General features: G+C 54.8%; 1 pseudogene; it reads right to left on the bottom strand.

Moving 5' to 3' along the window:
• Nucleotides 1-12213, bottom strand: part of LOC137467677 (zinc finger protein 208-like) — a 53549-nt pseudogene extending 41336 nt beyond the window's left edge.
• Nucleotides 12214-14460: the final 2247 nt, after the last annotated feature.

Here is a 14460-nt window from a genome sequence, read left to right as displayed (position 1 = left end):
ATGTCCCTTCATGTCCCCATCCATGCCTTAGTTCAATGTCTATTTTTACCCCAGTTTCAGGGCTTTCAAAGGGATGAACAAAAACAAAATGATTTATGTGTCCCTGCTAGCAGAGCATCCATGAGCTTGGGTGGGTGGGAAGAACCTTTTTTGGAGGTGTTTCCACCCGTCTCCAAAATCAGGGGTTTTACCCCAGTCACTCCCCATTCGCCTGTGGAAGATGCCCGTGGGCAAGAGAATATTGAAATTATGGATTTATGTTGGAGAAGACCTCCAAGGCTATCCAGTTTTGCTATGCCACCAGAAGATGCAAAAAGAGAGATTTTTCTGGGGTCAGAAGTCAACAAATCTGCTCTCTACAATGGATTTCTGATCTTGGTCAGGGGATGTGTGCAGGTGCCCACAGGGAGCCAGGAGGATGTGGAGCCCCCAGCCAGGTGTCTTCCCAACACGGATCACCGGCACCGGGGCTCTGCCCACTGGGGCTCACTGGGGATCATCCAGCGAGGATCTTCCCACGGGGGATGGAGCTGGAGCAGCGCACAAAGCTCTTTCTGCACTGGAGCACTTCCAGGGCTTCCCTTAGTGGTGATTCTGATGGTGTCTGGTCAAGAGAAAGCTCTGTGAGAAGCTCTTCCCACACTCAGAACACTTGTAGGGCCTCTTCCCAGTGTGGTTGCGCAGGTGGGTGACAAGGGTGCAGTTGCGGGTGAAGCCCTTCCCGCACTCGGGGCAGCGGAAGGGCCTCTCATCCGTGTGAATCTGCTGGTGCAGGATGAGACTGGAGCTGATCTTAAACGTCTTGCTGCATTTATCGCACTCATAGGGCCTCTCCCCGGTGTGGCTCCTCTGGTGGTAGATCAGGTGGGACTTTGACATGAAGCGCTTCCCACACTCCCCACACTCATAGGGCCGTTCCCCCGTGTGGCTCCTCTGGTGGACAATCAGTTCAGACCTTGACCTCAAGCTCTTCCCACACTGCTCACACTTGACGCGCCGTTCCAGCAGTGTGATCCTGGCTGTTCCGCCATGGATTCCCATGTGGCGGGTCAGGTGGCACCTCCTCTGGTAGCTCTTCCCACACTCCCCACACTCAAAGGGCCGTTCCCCAGTATGGTTTCTCTGGTGGATGGTCAGTTCAGAGCTCGTCCTGAAGCCCTTCCCACACTCGGCACACTCGTAGGGCCGTTCCCCCGTGTGGCTCCTCAGGTGGGCAGTCAGGGTGGAGTTCTGGGTGAAGCTCTTCCCACACTCGGGACACTCATAGGGCCTCTCCCCGCTGTGGATGCGCAGGTGGGTGACGAGAGCGGAGTTGTTCCTGAAGGCCTTCGCACAGCTGGGGCAGTGGAAGGGCCTCTCCTCTGTGTGACTCCGCTGATGCCTGACGAGACAGGAACTCATCTGAAACCTCTTCCTGCATTTATCACACTCGTAGGGCCGTTCCCCAGTGTGGATTCTCCAGTGGCAGATCAGGTCACACCTCTGGCTGAAGCTCTTTCCACATTCCGAGCACTTGTGGAGCTTCTCCCCATCATGAACCTGCTCATGGACCACCAGTTCCAAGCCCCGGCCACCTCCCTGGCCCAGGGTGGGTGTTCCCTCCTCGGATCCTCGCGATCTGCTTTTGCAGCCCCTCCTCATGTGGGATCTCCTGGGGTTTTCCTCCCCGTTGGGTTCCTGCACTGTGGAGCCTCCACAAATGGCCTCTTCCACGAGGTTCTGCTGTGGGGATTTGTCCTCCCTGGTCTCCATCCTCAGCTCCTTGTCTGGGGGAGGAAGGACAAGGAGAGGATGGGATTTGACTCCATGCCACAGGGAAGGGCAAGGAGATCCCTGCAATGTGTCCCCGGCAGGACGGCACCGGCAGTGAGGTTGTCCTGAAACCGGGGGCCATGCTGGGCTGGGAGATGGAGCAGGAGAGAGGGGGAAGGGGGCAGTGACTTCCTCCTCACCTTCCTGGGGCTCCCGGCACATCTTCCTCTTCCTCGCAGCCTCCTCCTCCTGCATTGGGCTGAGGTTTGGGAATGAGAAATCCTGGTTTGGGGGAAACAAGGGCTGAGCCCGTTGGCTGTGATGGCCCCGCTGCCCAAGGAGTCAGCGCAGCTGGAGTAGTCAGCGCCCCTTTCAGCCCCGGGGGCCCGGTGCCCCCTCGTCCCCAGCCTCCCCCTCCCCTCAGGCAGCCGGTTTGTTCCCCACTCCGGGATCGCCCCCCTGCGCTCTCCCCTCTCCGGGGCTCCCGCCTTCCCCCGGCTCTCCCGAGCATCCCCAAACCCGAGATGGCCCCTGTGTCCGCCGGTACCGGGCGATCGCTAAGTGGGAGCCCCCAAGTTCCCTCTAGGGGCATTTCCGCCTCGGCTTTGGGGTCCTGCAAGATCCAAACATCCCCCGCCCCGCAAAAAAACCCTCCGGAGAACGCCCCGATAGATTCGGGACGAGCTCCCCCTCCCTGCTCACCTGCGGGTTCCGAGGGGGGCGATGCTGGTGGATCCGGGGGAGCTGCGACCTGAGAGGGGAAACCGCGTGGTGTTGGTGCTGCTCCTCCTCCTCCTCTGTCCCTCCGCTTCCTCCCGCTCCTCCTCCGCTCCCAGCCTGGCCCGGGCAGGTGCCGACACCCAAAAGCAGCCGCGCTCTGCCCTGGGGGGTTCGCGGACCCTTCCCGCGCGGCCCTAGGAGCGATTCTGGGAGCACCGGGCAGGAATTGGGAGCGCTCACTCTCCCAGCACCGCTCTTACTGGGAGCACTGGGAGGGAACTGGCAGCAAACAGCGCCCGGCTCCGGCTGCAGCCGGCGCTGGGCGGGGCCAGGGTCAAGGGCGTGGCTATGCAAATAGAGAAGCGATCCCGCGCTGGGATTGGTGGGCGGGAGCAGCGCGGGGTTTCCTCGGTCACGTGAGGGCCGGGGGGCGGGAGCGACGGCGGCGGCGTCCGGTGAGAGGAGACAGGGAGCGGGAATGGGGACAGGGAATGGGGAGAGGGAGCGGGAATGGGGACAGGGAATGGGGACAGGGAACGGGAATAGGACAGGGAATGGGGACCGGGAGCAGGAATTGGCATAGGGACAGGGAATGGGGACAGGGAACTGGGACATGCACCGGGAATAGGACAGGGAATGGGACTGGGAATAGGACTGGGAATGGAATCCAGGCTTGGACGAGAGCAGGATGGGCCCAGGACTGGAGTGACACGAGAATGGGCGGGGAGCAAGGGGGGTGATAGCAGGGACAGGGGGATGCTGGACAGGGGACACCGGGAAGCGGGATGTGGGGACATGGAGACAGTTCCAGGGCGGGAGTTCCTTGGTCAGCTGTCCCAGTACCTCTGCCAGGGTCTCCCAGAGCAGGTGGAGCCGCTGGGCCTGGGGTGCCCAAAGCCTTGAGCAATCCCAGGAACCCTCAACTCCTTTGGACCGAGCATCCCTCATACCCCCTGAAAGACCCCCCCATGGCCCAATTGCTGTATTAGTTCAGCGTCTTTATTTTTACCCTGATTTTGGGTGTTTGGAAAGGACAAAGAGAACTTAAAAGAAAATCCAGGCCGTGGGGAGCCAGGAGGATGTGGAGCCCCCAGGCAGGTGTCTTCTCACCATGGATCACCAGCGCCATGGATCACAGGGGCTCTGCCCACCGGGGGTCACTGGGGATCATCCAGCGAGGATCCTCCCACGGGGGATGGAGCTGGAGCAGCGCACGGAGCTCTTCCCACACTCGGGGCACTCGCAGGGCTGCCATTACTGGTGCCTCCGTTGGTGTCTGGTCAAATGAGACCTCCTGGAGAAGCTCTTCCCACACTTGGGACACTTGCAGGCCCTCTCCCTGGTGTGGATCCTCTGGTGGTGGATCAGGCTGGAGCTCTGCGTGCCGCTCTTCCCACACTGCCCAAACTTGTAGCGTCCTTCCTTTGTGTGGCTCCTCTGGTGGGCAGTCAGATTGGAGCACAAACTGAAGCTCTTCCCACACTCAGGTCACTCCTAGGGCCTCTCCCCGGTGTGGATTCCCATGTGGCAGTCCAAGTGGGAGCTGATCCTGAAGCTGTTCCTATGCTTCTCATCCTTCCCATAATCCCCACACTTGGAGGGCCGTTCCCCTGTGTGGATTGTCCAGTGGATGATCAGGTCGGATCTCTGGCTGAAGCTCTTCCTACATTCTGAGCACTTGTGGGGCTTCTCCCCATCATGAACCTGCTTGTGGACACCCAGCTCTGAGCTCTGGCCGCCTCCCCAGCCCAGGGTGGATCTCTCCTCCTCGGATCCCTGTGATCTGCGTTTGCAGCCTCTCCTCGTGCAGGATCTCCGGGGCTTTTCCTCCCTGTTGGGTTCCTGTGCCATGGAGCCACTCAAAATGACCTCTTCCACGAGGTTCTGCCGTGTGGATTTGTCCTCCCTGGTCTCCATCCTCAGGTCCTTGTCTGGGGGAGGATGGACAATGAGAGGATGTGATTTGCCTCTGTGCCACAGAGAAGGGCAAGGAGATTCCCCCAGTGCATCCCCAGCAGGATGGGCTTGGCTGTGGGACTGTCCCGCAGCTGGAGGCTGTGCTGGGCTGGGAGAAGGAGCAGGAGAGGGGGAAAGGGGCACTGACTTCCTCCTCACCTGCCTGGGGCTCCTGGTCCATCTTCCTCTTCCTTGCAGCCTCCTCTTCCTCCATCCAGCCAGGGTCTGGGAATGGGAAATCCTGGTTTGGGGGAAAACAAGGGATGAGAGCTTTTGGTTGGGGATTTCTCCTGCCCAAGCCCAACTCTAGAATGTCACCAGACATTTTGTGTCCATAAAAGCCTTCTGACTACCAAGATTTAGCTGGCAAAACCTTTAGAATAACAGGAATGAGCCCACCAAGACTTGAATGGCTCATGATCATCCCAAAAAAAACCTCTCCAGGAGTTTGTCCTCTCTGGTCTCTCCCCTTTGGACTTCTGGGGGTCCTGCGTGTATTGAGGGTTTTCTCTGGGGTCCCCACCCTCTCCAGGCTGTCACGGGTCCCAGGAATCCCTAGGGTCCCCCCTCTCTGCTCTTCCGACCTTGGGCTTCGTGGGCTCCCCCTTCTCTGTGCTGCTGGGGGTTCCCTGCAGCCCCTGGGGGTTCCCTGGCTCCCCCTCTCTGGGCTCCCACTTAGCGATGCCGGGGCTCTTGGGCTCCCAGTGCTCCCCTTTCCCCTGACTCTGCTTCAGGCTGCGGCGAGCTCCTGGGCTTCCCCCTCGCCAGGGTGTTCCCCTCTCCGGGCTCAGTCCTGGGGGTCTCCTCTCTCTGGGCTGCACACTTCGGTGTCCCAGAGTTCTCCCCTCTCCTGCCCTCCTCCACGAAAAAACAACCTCCCGGGACACCCCCAGAATCTCCCCTAAGGCCGTTTGCGGCTTAGCTTTGGAGTCCTTCGAGCTCCAAAAATCCCCCGCCCCGCCTAAAAATACCCTCCCACGGAGCCCCCAGGATATTTGGACGAGCTCCCCCCCCGCGGTCACCTGCGACACAGAGGGGGGGACAATGCCCCAGGGGGCGGGAGGGCTGCGGACACAGCGAGGGCTGGACCGTGTGGTGTCCCCTCTTCCACTTCCTCCTCCTCCTCCTCTATCCCAGCTCTTCCTCCCACTCCTCCTCCTCTTCCTCCTCCTCCTCCTTTTCTTAATCCCTCCAGCACATGTCCCGCTGCTTCTCCATCACCACTCCGCCATCCCCATTCTTCCTGCCCCGTTCCCGAAGCCCTCGCAGCCCGCGGGAGGAGCTGGGATGGAGCCGGGACAGGTCGGGATGGGCAGCGCGGGGCTCTCGGCTGCTCCCACCTGCTGGGGGCGGGGGGAACCCGGCCCGAGGAAAAGGAGAGGCAAACTGGGAAAACTGGGGGCTGCAGATGCAAACTGGGGCTCGGTGGGGACCCTGGGTGGGAAATTCCATCCCTTTGGGCTGATGCCCAAAAGACAGGCTGGAAATAAATCCCCACAGACCGGTGTCTGTAGAGCAGGTATTTGTTTATTGCAGCGCTGGTGGTGAGGGGATTTCTGCGCCCAAGTCACCCACCTTTGTCCCGTGCTGTGGTATATTTATAGAGTAAGTGTTGCTCAGTGTCACTATGTCACCACAACATTGTAGTATATGATTTAGGATAAATTCGTGCTCAGGACTAAAAAATACAGTATCTTTTAAAATGGAACCTAGTGACCGGAAAGAGCAATATACACAGGATGAATTCCTGCCTCAAAAGATGGTTATTCTGAGGGATTATTCCGTCTAGAAAATATACATTGAACAATAAGATGAATATTAGTTGCCAGAACAAGATGTTTGAGGGGATTACTGTCTAACAGGATTTCAGCAATCAGAATATTCCGGGAAAACCTCTGTTTAGAAACACCCCAAGAAAAGAACATGCATTAATATGTGAAAACAGTCAAGATCTGTTCGAGAGGAAACAGGAAGACCCCCCCGGAATCCTGCTAAGTCTGAAAACAGTATAAAAAAGGCCCTGTGAAATCAGTACCTCGTGAACTGCCAGGGGTACGGAGCTGCATAGTCCAAACCCAGTTCACCCAGCACCGAACGCCTGGCTCGGCGCTGATTTGCTTGTGGCTTTCCCAATTTTACTTTGATTTGTTTTAATAAATTCCTTAAATTATTAAATTGGCTGATTCATTTGTAACAAACATCATCACATATGTGCTGGAACTCATTTACATTGTATGAGCTTATGGTAATTAGATAGTTCTTCACTGCACTTGCACCTCTCTAATTTGGGGTCTGTCAGGAGTCTGTGTTTGTCCTGGTTTTGCAGGGGAGGCATTTTAGGGAGGGCTTCTAAGGTCGTCTTCGCATCTGAACTTTTCAACTTTGTCTTCGGAGCATGTGCAGTTACGGTGTTCCTTGGTGTGTCTGGTCCTAACCAGCCTAAATTCTTTTTTTATTGTGGCTATAATTGGCATTGCACTTGCCAATTTCTCACTAGTACTATACCCTCTAAAACTCTCCACCTGGCAAGTTTTTTTCTCCTTTTTGTGGTCTATTCAGCATTAAGCAACTAGTTAACCATATACTAGCCATTACATTGTAGAAAGTTATTTATATCAGGTTTTATAGGTATGAAAGTTATGATTCAGGTTATATAGGTACAAAAGTATGATTCAGGTTATCTAGATACTCAGTTATATAGAGATATAAAAAGTCATTATTTAGGTTCTATTGATATCAGCTTCTATAGATATATCAGATTATACTGATATCTTATAACTCAAGCTATATCATCACTTTGTAACTTTGCACTGTCCCAGCTGCAGGATCTGCTTCCCATCAGCCTCTTCCTCCTGTGGCCCCGAGCCCAGCTTGGTGCTGAACAAAGGGGCTGTGGTGGGGTCATTTGCGCACCCCCTCTGCCCCCTCCCCAAATTCCCTCCTGGGGGAGCAGGAGCTGGGTCAGGAGCCCTGTGGGGAGGGAAAAGGGGTGACATTGGAATGGGGGAGGAGGTCACACACAGCCCCTGGGGATTGCCCCTCACTCCCACAGTGCCAGAGGACAAAACCCTACATGGAGCCCCTGTCCCCTGGCAGCACCTTGTGGGCAGGGTCTGGTGGCAGCTCTGGGGGTCTGGGTGGTCACAACTCCCCTAAAACCCCCTCCCAGTCCCACAGCCACTCCCAGCCCCCTCAAACCACCCCAAAGATCTCTGCTGCCACCCCCATCCATCCCAAACCACTTTGTGCAATAGAAATGGCCCCAAGATCCATCAAAACTCTTTCCTACCTCTCCAAAGACCCATCCAAATTCTCTACAAGCCACACAGCCCTTCCAGAACTCCCAAAATTCCCTCACAGATGCCTCCAAAGCCCCCTAAACCCCCTCCCAGCACCACAAATGCCCCTAAGAGCCACCAAAACCCCCTTCCAATCCCCTCAGGATCCCCTAAACCCCTTCCCAGCCCCCCATGGCACTGACCAGGAGAGGTTTGTGGACAGGAACATGCACAGCTGGGACCAGTTCCAACACTTCATCCTTCTAAGCATTAATCTTTCTAAGATCATGTAACAATCACCAGGCACCAGAAGTTTTCTTGCAGATGACAAACACAGGTGAATTCCACGGACTGGTAGTGGGTTTAACGTGGCCTTTTTGTAGCTGCTCAGCCACTAGTTGTTTTGAGGGCACTTAGTTTCTTATCTTGTAGGGGCCACTGGGGTGTTAGTTTTCCAGGTCAGCTTCAGGGTGGTGAGTGCCTCAATGGCCCCTATTAAAAACCCACTTCAATTTTTGCTCTCATTGAGAAAGCAAATCCCTTCCCCACACCGTGATGGGTTCCTGCACTACACAGGGGCGGATCAATGCTTTCTTCCTTTCTGGTCCTGTGACACTAATGATAAATTCACTTTGTAAGCACCGAGTGGCACTGCCGATGCCTGTGAGAGTGCCTGGAGGCGTTCTTAATTTCCAATTTCTTGGCCAAAGAGAATGAGATATTACAGTAACATCGGCTCCTGTATCTACCGTGCCTGTGATATCAACTCGAGCTTCACACTTTGATAATTCACAAGTCAGCAGTGGTCATTGGTGATGAATCTCTTGAAGCCAAAAAACATCAGGATTTTCAGGAGCAACCGAAAAACAGCGTGTTGGCATTTGGTCTGCAGTCCCCAGAGGCAGAGCTATAGCAATGGCTCTAGGGCTTCTAGGTGGAATATGCAGTGGGGGATAGTAAGCTTTAGCTAACACCAGTAACTCTTCATTGCAGTCTACAGACATTAGGCAAGGCAAAGCAAGCAGTCCAAGAATGCTGTTCCTCTCTTTACCAACAACTAAAAAGTCTTGTCATTTTTGTGAGGTTCCAGCGACTCCTGTTGAATTATAATAATAGCCATTATCTTTTAAAAAGGTTGTTGGTTTGGACGTAGCCAAAGTGCAGCAGGACCCAGGGGGTAGTAGGTCTGGGTCACTCCCTGGGATTTGGCTGGCAATGAAGCATAGTGCTTCAGAGTTGGGGTATTCACAAATCTTACCCTGGGTGTGTTCTCAGGTATGTGTGGTGCCACTGTGTGCTCATTTTGAAGTCTTTTGGACTCGGATTTCCACCAACATCATATTTAGAGCGGCACCATTTAACAAAATGCCTTCCTTTCCTACATTTTGGACAAAGGTCCGATGTCCGTGCATCTCTTTTCAGCTCCGGGAAATTTCTCATTATGTGGCCAGGTTTTTTTACAGAAATAGCACAGCCCTGGGACCACAGAAGCTTGCATAAAAGCCCCATTGTTGTCCTGTTGTTGAGAGTTTAAATGAAGAGCAGCCAAGATTTCAGTAGGGTTTTGGTCTCATGCTTCTATTTGCGCTGCCTGGGCTGTAAGAGCTCTTTCAATTTTTTCTCCTAGAGTCTTTCCAAGCTCATTTGCATGGATAGCTGCCACGTGCTCTTTGACCTGTTGCTTAGGCAGGTTGCTTTTTGGACTTGATTCAATTAAAGATTTTAAATGCTGATACACATCCCTCTGACTTGCAGATATATTCTGCCCCACGATTGCCTGGTGCGCACCTGCTGTCCTCCTCCGCACCAGACACTGCAGTTGAGCTCCAGGCCGCATACTGTCCAGCAGCAACAGCATCCGGGCCCTGGACCTTTCTTTCAAAGTGCCAAATCTGCTTCCCTTTTAAGTTCACTGGGAAGTCTCTCACTGCCAAAACTCTGAGTTTGCCTACTAAAATGTGGGCACAAATTGCAAGAGCCATATTGAGAGATGCGGGACTCCGGGCGACTCTTCAAAATGCAGTTTATTGTATCCAAGATGTTACAACAGTCCAGGATCATGGGTGACAGAGCCATGGCTACAGCTGTCAGCTCCAGCTGCAGACAAGTCTGAAGACCCTTTAATGTTGGTTGCAATGCATTATATACTTTGCTGAATATCTTAATACATAAGAATCAATCTATTGCCTTTACTTTTACCCATAGCCTATCATAACTACTATAATTACCATATTCATGTTACTATTCTCCAATCACAAAAGGTTAGTATGTTAAGAGTTTAAGCTAGAAGTTGTTTTTCAGTTTTCTTGCAGTGGAAAATTCTGAGACCTTTTTTCTACTTGCAACATCAGCAGCCTTGCCGATTCTACAGTTTGTCTGTGGAATCTTTCTGATTGGCAAAAACATCTTCTTGATGTGGGTTTGAGGTGGGTTTATCCTTTGCTCTAAGCCATAAAACCCCCTTCTAACTAACATACCCTTTGCCTTCTTAGTTATCCAGCAAGACTGGCTCAGCAATTCTTTTCTTCTATATCAAAACTTGCTTTCATCTCTATTCCTTTTTCAGATTCTACATTCAAACATAGTTCTGCCAAGAATACATATCTGTGAGGCTTTCTTGTCAAATGTTGATCCGTCTCAACACTAGATGCCACGTTTTGCCCCTTTCCCAACCCTTTTCACACAATCCCCCCCAATCCCCAGCCCCCGCCCACTCAGTTTCAGGATGCCATCCTTCCTTTTCCCCACTTTTCTAACCTCTCCCACCCCTTTGCTGTCATCTGCCAGTCCTCAGCCCCCTTCCCACTCTTGCTTTTGGGGGGGTCCCATTCCCACTACGCCACCAACTCATTTTATGCGTCCCACCCACCCATTTCCCCTCCTCTCTCTACCTTTCCCACCGTACCCTGGCTCCTCTTCCCACCCCCTCTACTCACCTGACAGCTCTGCACCCAGAGCTGGGGCGGCTTCAAGTACCACCAGTGCCACCAGTATAGCCCCAGCTGCCCCCAGACACCCCATCCTCAACACTGGGCAGGTGTTGAAGCCTCCCCCCTCCCTAAATTCGGCTCCTAGGGGCACTGGGGGCTCGGGGCTCACGGGTGGGGTCCAAGTGGGGAGCGCTGGGCACTGTGGGTCTGCCGGGCACCAGTGAGAAAAGCTCTGCTTGGCTAATCATTTAGTGACTTTTCTGACTGGTTGAGGAAAGGCCCAGGAGTTGAGACAGGGCCTGGGAGAGATCCTGCCCCGATCACCCGCAATGGAAAAACACCCAGCCTGAGGACTGCATTTATTACCAATGAAATCAGAGCAGGAGAATAAGAACTGAAAGAAATCTCTCAAACACCTTCCCCACACCCAATGGGGATTATCTGGAATGGGGGTCACCAGGTTTCTGCCCAGCATGGGTCACTGTGGATCATCCAACATGGATCCTCCGGTGGGGGATGAAGTTGGAGCAGTGCACAAAGCTCCTCCTGCAGTTGGGGCATTCGTAGAGCTTCCCTTATTGGTGGCTCTGTTGGTGTCTGGTCAAGTTAGACCTCTGTGAGAAGCTCTTCCCACACTGGGGACACTCAAAGGGCCTCTCCCCAGTGTGGATGCGCCGGTGCCTGACGAGGTTGGAGTTGTGGGTGAAGCCCTTCCCACAGTCGGGGCAGCGAAAGGGCCTCTCTCCAGTGTGGATCATCCGGTGGGAGGTCAGGCTGAAGTTCTGGCTGAAGCTCATCCCACATTCCTCACACTTGTAGGGCTTCTCCCCAGTGTGGATGTGTCGGTGCCTGATGAGGTGGTAGTTTTGATTGAAGCCCTTCCCGCACTCAGGACAGCGGAAGGGCCTCTCCCCTGTGTGTGTCCGCTGATGCGTGAGGAGATTGGAGCTGCTTTGGAACCTCTTCCCACAGTCAGGACAATCGTAGGGCCTCTCCATGGTGTGGATCCTCTGGTGCTCGACTAGTAATGAGCTCTGGCTGAAGCTCTTCCCACATTCCCTACACTCACAGGGCTGTTCCCCCGTGTGCAGGCGCTGGTGCTTGATGAGGCTGGAGCTCCACCCAAAGCTCTTCCCACATTCCAGGCATTTGTATGGTCTCTCCCTTGGGTGCACACAATGGTGGATGAAGAGGTTGGAAGTGTGGCTGAAGCTCTTCCCACACTCCAAGCACTTGTAGGGCCGCTCCCTGGTGTGAAGCTGCTGATGGACTACCAGGTTGGGGAGCCAGCTGAAGCTCCTGCTGCCACCCAGGCCCAGGGTGAGTCTTTCCTCCTCAGATCCTTGTGATCTGTGATTGGAGCCCCTCCTCCTGAGGGATCCCCAGGGCTTTTCCTCCCCATTGGATTCCTGCACCGTGGAGCCGCTCAAAACAGCCTCTTCAACAATGTTCTGCTGTGGGGATTTGTCCTCTCTGGTCTCCATCCTCAGCTCCTGGTCTGGGGCAGGAAGGACAAGGAGAGGATGGGATTTGCCTCCATGCCACTGGGAAGGGGAAAGAGATCCACCCAGTGCATCCCCAGCAGGACGAGGTCGGCAGCGGGGTTGTCCTGCAGCCGGGGCCTGTGCTGGGCTGGGAGATGGAGCAGGAGAGAGGGGGGAAGAGGCAGTCACTCCTCCCTCTTCAGTCTCCCCACTTAGGGATGCTCTGGGGTTTTGGGATCCTGGGGTCCCTTCTCCCCTCCCTCTCTGCTTTGGGCTGCAGGGGCTCCAAGGAGTCCCCCCTGTCCCTCTCCAGGCTGTTGAGGGTCCCGCCAATGGCATCGCTCCTCCATCTCTGGGCTCCCCACTTTGGGCTCCTGGGGGACACAGGGCTCTGCTCCTCCAGGATGCCTCTGCCGGCAGCCACTACCGGGATCCCCCAATGTCCCCCCAAGGGGCCTTTTCCGCTCAGCTTTGCAGTTCTTCATTCTCCAAACGTCCCCTCAAAAAACCCAACCCAGGGCCCCCCAAGATATTTGGGCTGAGCTCCCTCTCCCCGGTCACCTGTGAGATGGGGGGGACAATGCTCCCACAGGTGGGGGGATTGAATTCAGAGAGTGCTCAACCTCATGGCTTCTTCTACTTTTTTTGATCCTGCTTTGTTCTTCCTTTTCTTCCTGCTCCTCCTCTTCCATCTCTCCTCCTCTTTCTGCTACTTAAACCCACCTCCTTCTCCTACTTCCATCCCTTCTGATGCTCCTTCTTCATCCCTTGTCCACTTCCCCCAGGGCTACCAACACCCTCGGTGCCCCTTTCCCGCAGCCCTGGCAGCCCGCGGGAGGAGCGGGGATGGAGCCGGGACAGGTCGGGATGGGCAGCGCGGAGCTCTTGGCTGCTCTCACCCACTGGGGGTGGGGGGAACCCGGCCCGGCCAAAAGGAGAGGCAAACTGGGAAAACTGGGGGCTGCAGATCCAAACTGGGGCTTGGTGGGGACCCTGGCTGGGGACTGCCAGCCCTTGGGGCTCCTCTTGGGAGATCCAGGCGGGGGGAACACAGAGAGGGCTGAAGGATCCCAGGAGTGGCAGCACTGGGAGAGACTGGGCTGTACTTGGGTAACTGGAACCTTGCTGGGGCAACTGGGAGTGACTGGGAATAACTACAAGCATGCTGAGGGCAACTGGGATATACTGGGAGTATCTGTGACCACACTGGGGTGACTGGAACTACACTGGGAACAGCTGGGTCCATGAAGGGGAGGACTGGGACCATGCTGGGGACAACTGGGAGCGAGTGGGAGTCACTGGGTCTTCACTAGGGGTAACTGGACATGACTGGGACCATGCTGGGAGGGACTGGGATCATATAGGGAGTGACTGGGACTATACTAGGGGCAAATGGGTGCAGCTGGGATCACTCTGGGATCACTGTGGGAGCAGCTGGTCAGGATTAGGGACACTGGAATCAGGCTGGAAGCAACTGAGGACAACTGGGAGTAACTGGGAACATGCTGGCAGCAACTGGGATACACTGGGAAACACTGAAACCATACTGGGGGTAAATGGGGGTAAACTGGAACCACACTGGATGATAATGGGAGCTGCTGTGCCCATGCCAGGCATCCTGCTGGAACTGGCTGGGATCATACTGGGAGTGACTGGAATTGTACTGGGAGTATCCGAGAGTGACTGGGATCCTACTGGAATCAGACTGGGAGTGATTGGAAAGGTGCTGGCTATGACTGGAACCATGTTGGAGGTGACTGGGAGCAACTGGGCCCACCCTGAGAGTGACAGGGAATCACTCTGGGCATGACTGGAATAATACTGGAAGAATCCAGGAGTGACTGGGGTCATAGTGGGGGTGACTGTAAACATACTGGGAGTGACTCAGATTGTAGCAGGAGTGGCTGAGATCATCCTGGAAGTGACTGGAACTATACTGGGAGTGACTATGGGTCCTACTGGGACCACCCTGGGAGACACTGGGATTACAATGGGTGTGAATGGAACCTGACTGGGCATTACTGGGAGCTACCAGGCCCATGCTGGGAGCCAACTGCACACACACTGGGAGGAACTGGGAGCAACTGGCAATTATGGGGTGCATGCTGGTGACAACTCGGATATGCTGAGAGTGATTGGGATAATCCTGGGGGGAACTGAACCATGCTGAGGTAAATGGGAGTGCCTGGGAATGACTACAAGAATGTTCAGGACAGCTGGGATGTACTGGGAATATGTGAGACCACGTGGGTGGTGACTGGGACCAGATTGGTAAGGTGCTGAGAGGAACTGGGACCATGCTGGGGGCAAATGGGGGCAAGTCTGAGTGACTGGGGCCCT

This window comes from Anomalospiza imberbis, unplaced genomic scaffold (assembly GCF_031753505.1).
Source record: "Anomalospiza imberbis isolate Cuckoo-Finch-1a 21T00152 unplaced genomic scaffold, ASM3175350v1 scaffold_74, whole genome shotgun sequence".
Lineage (NCBI taxonomy): Eukaryota > Metazoa > Chordata > Aves > Passeriformes > Viduidae > Anomalospiza > Anomalospiza imberbis.
This window is presented reverse-complemented; position numbering and strand designations above follow the sequence as displayed.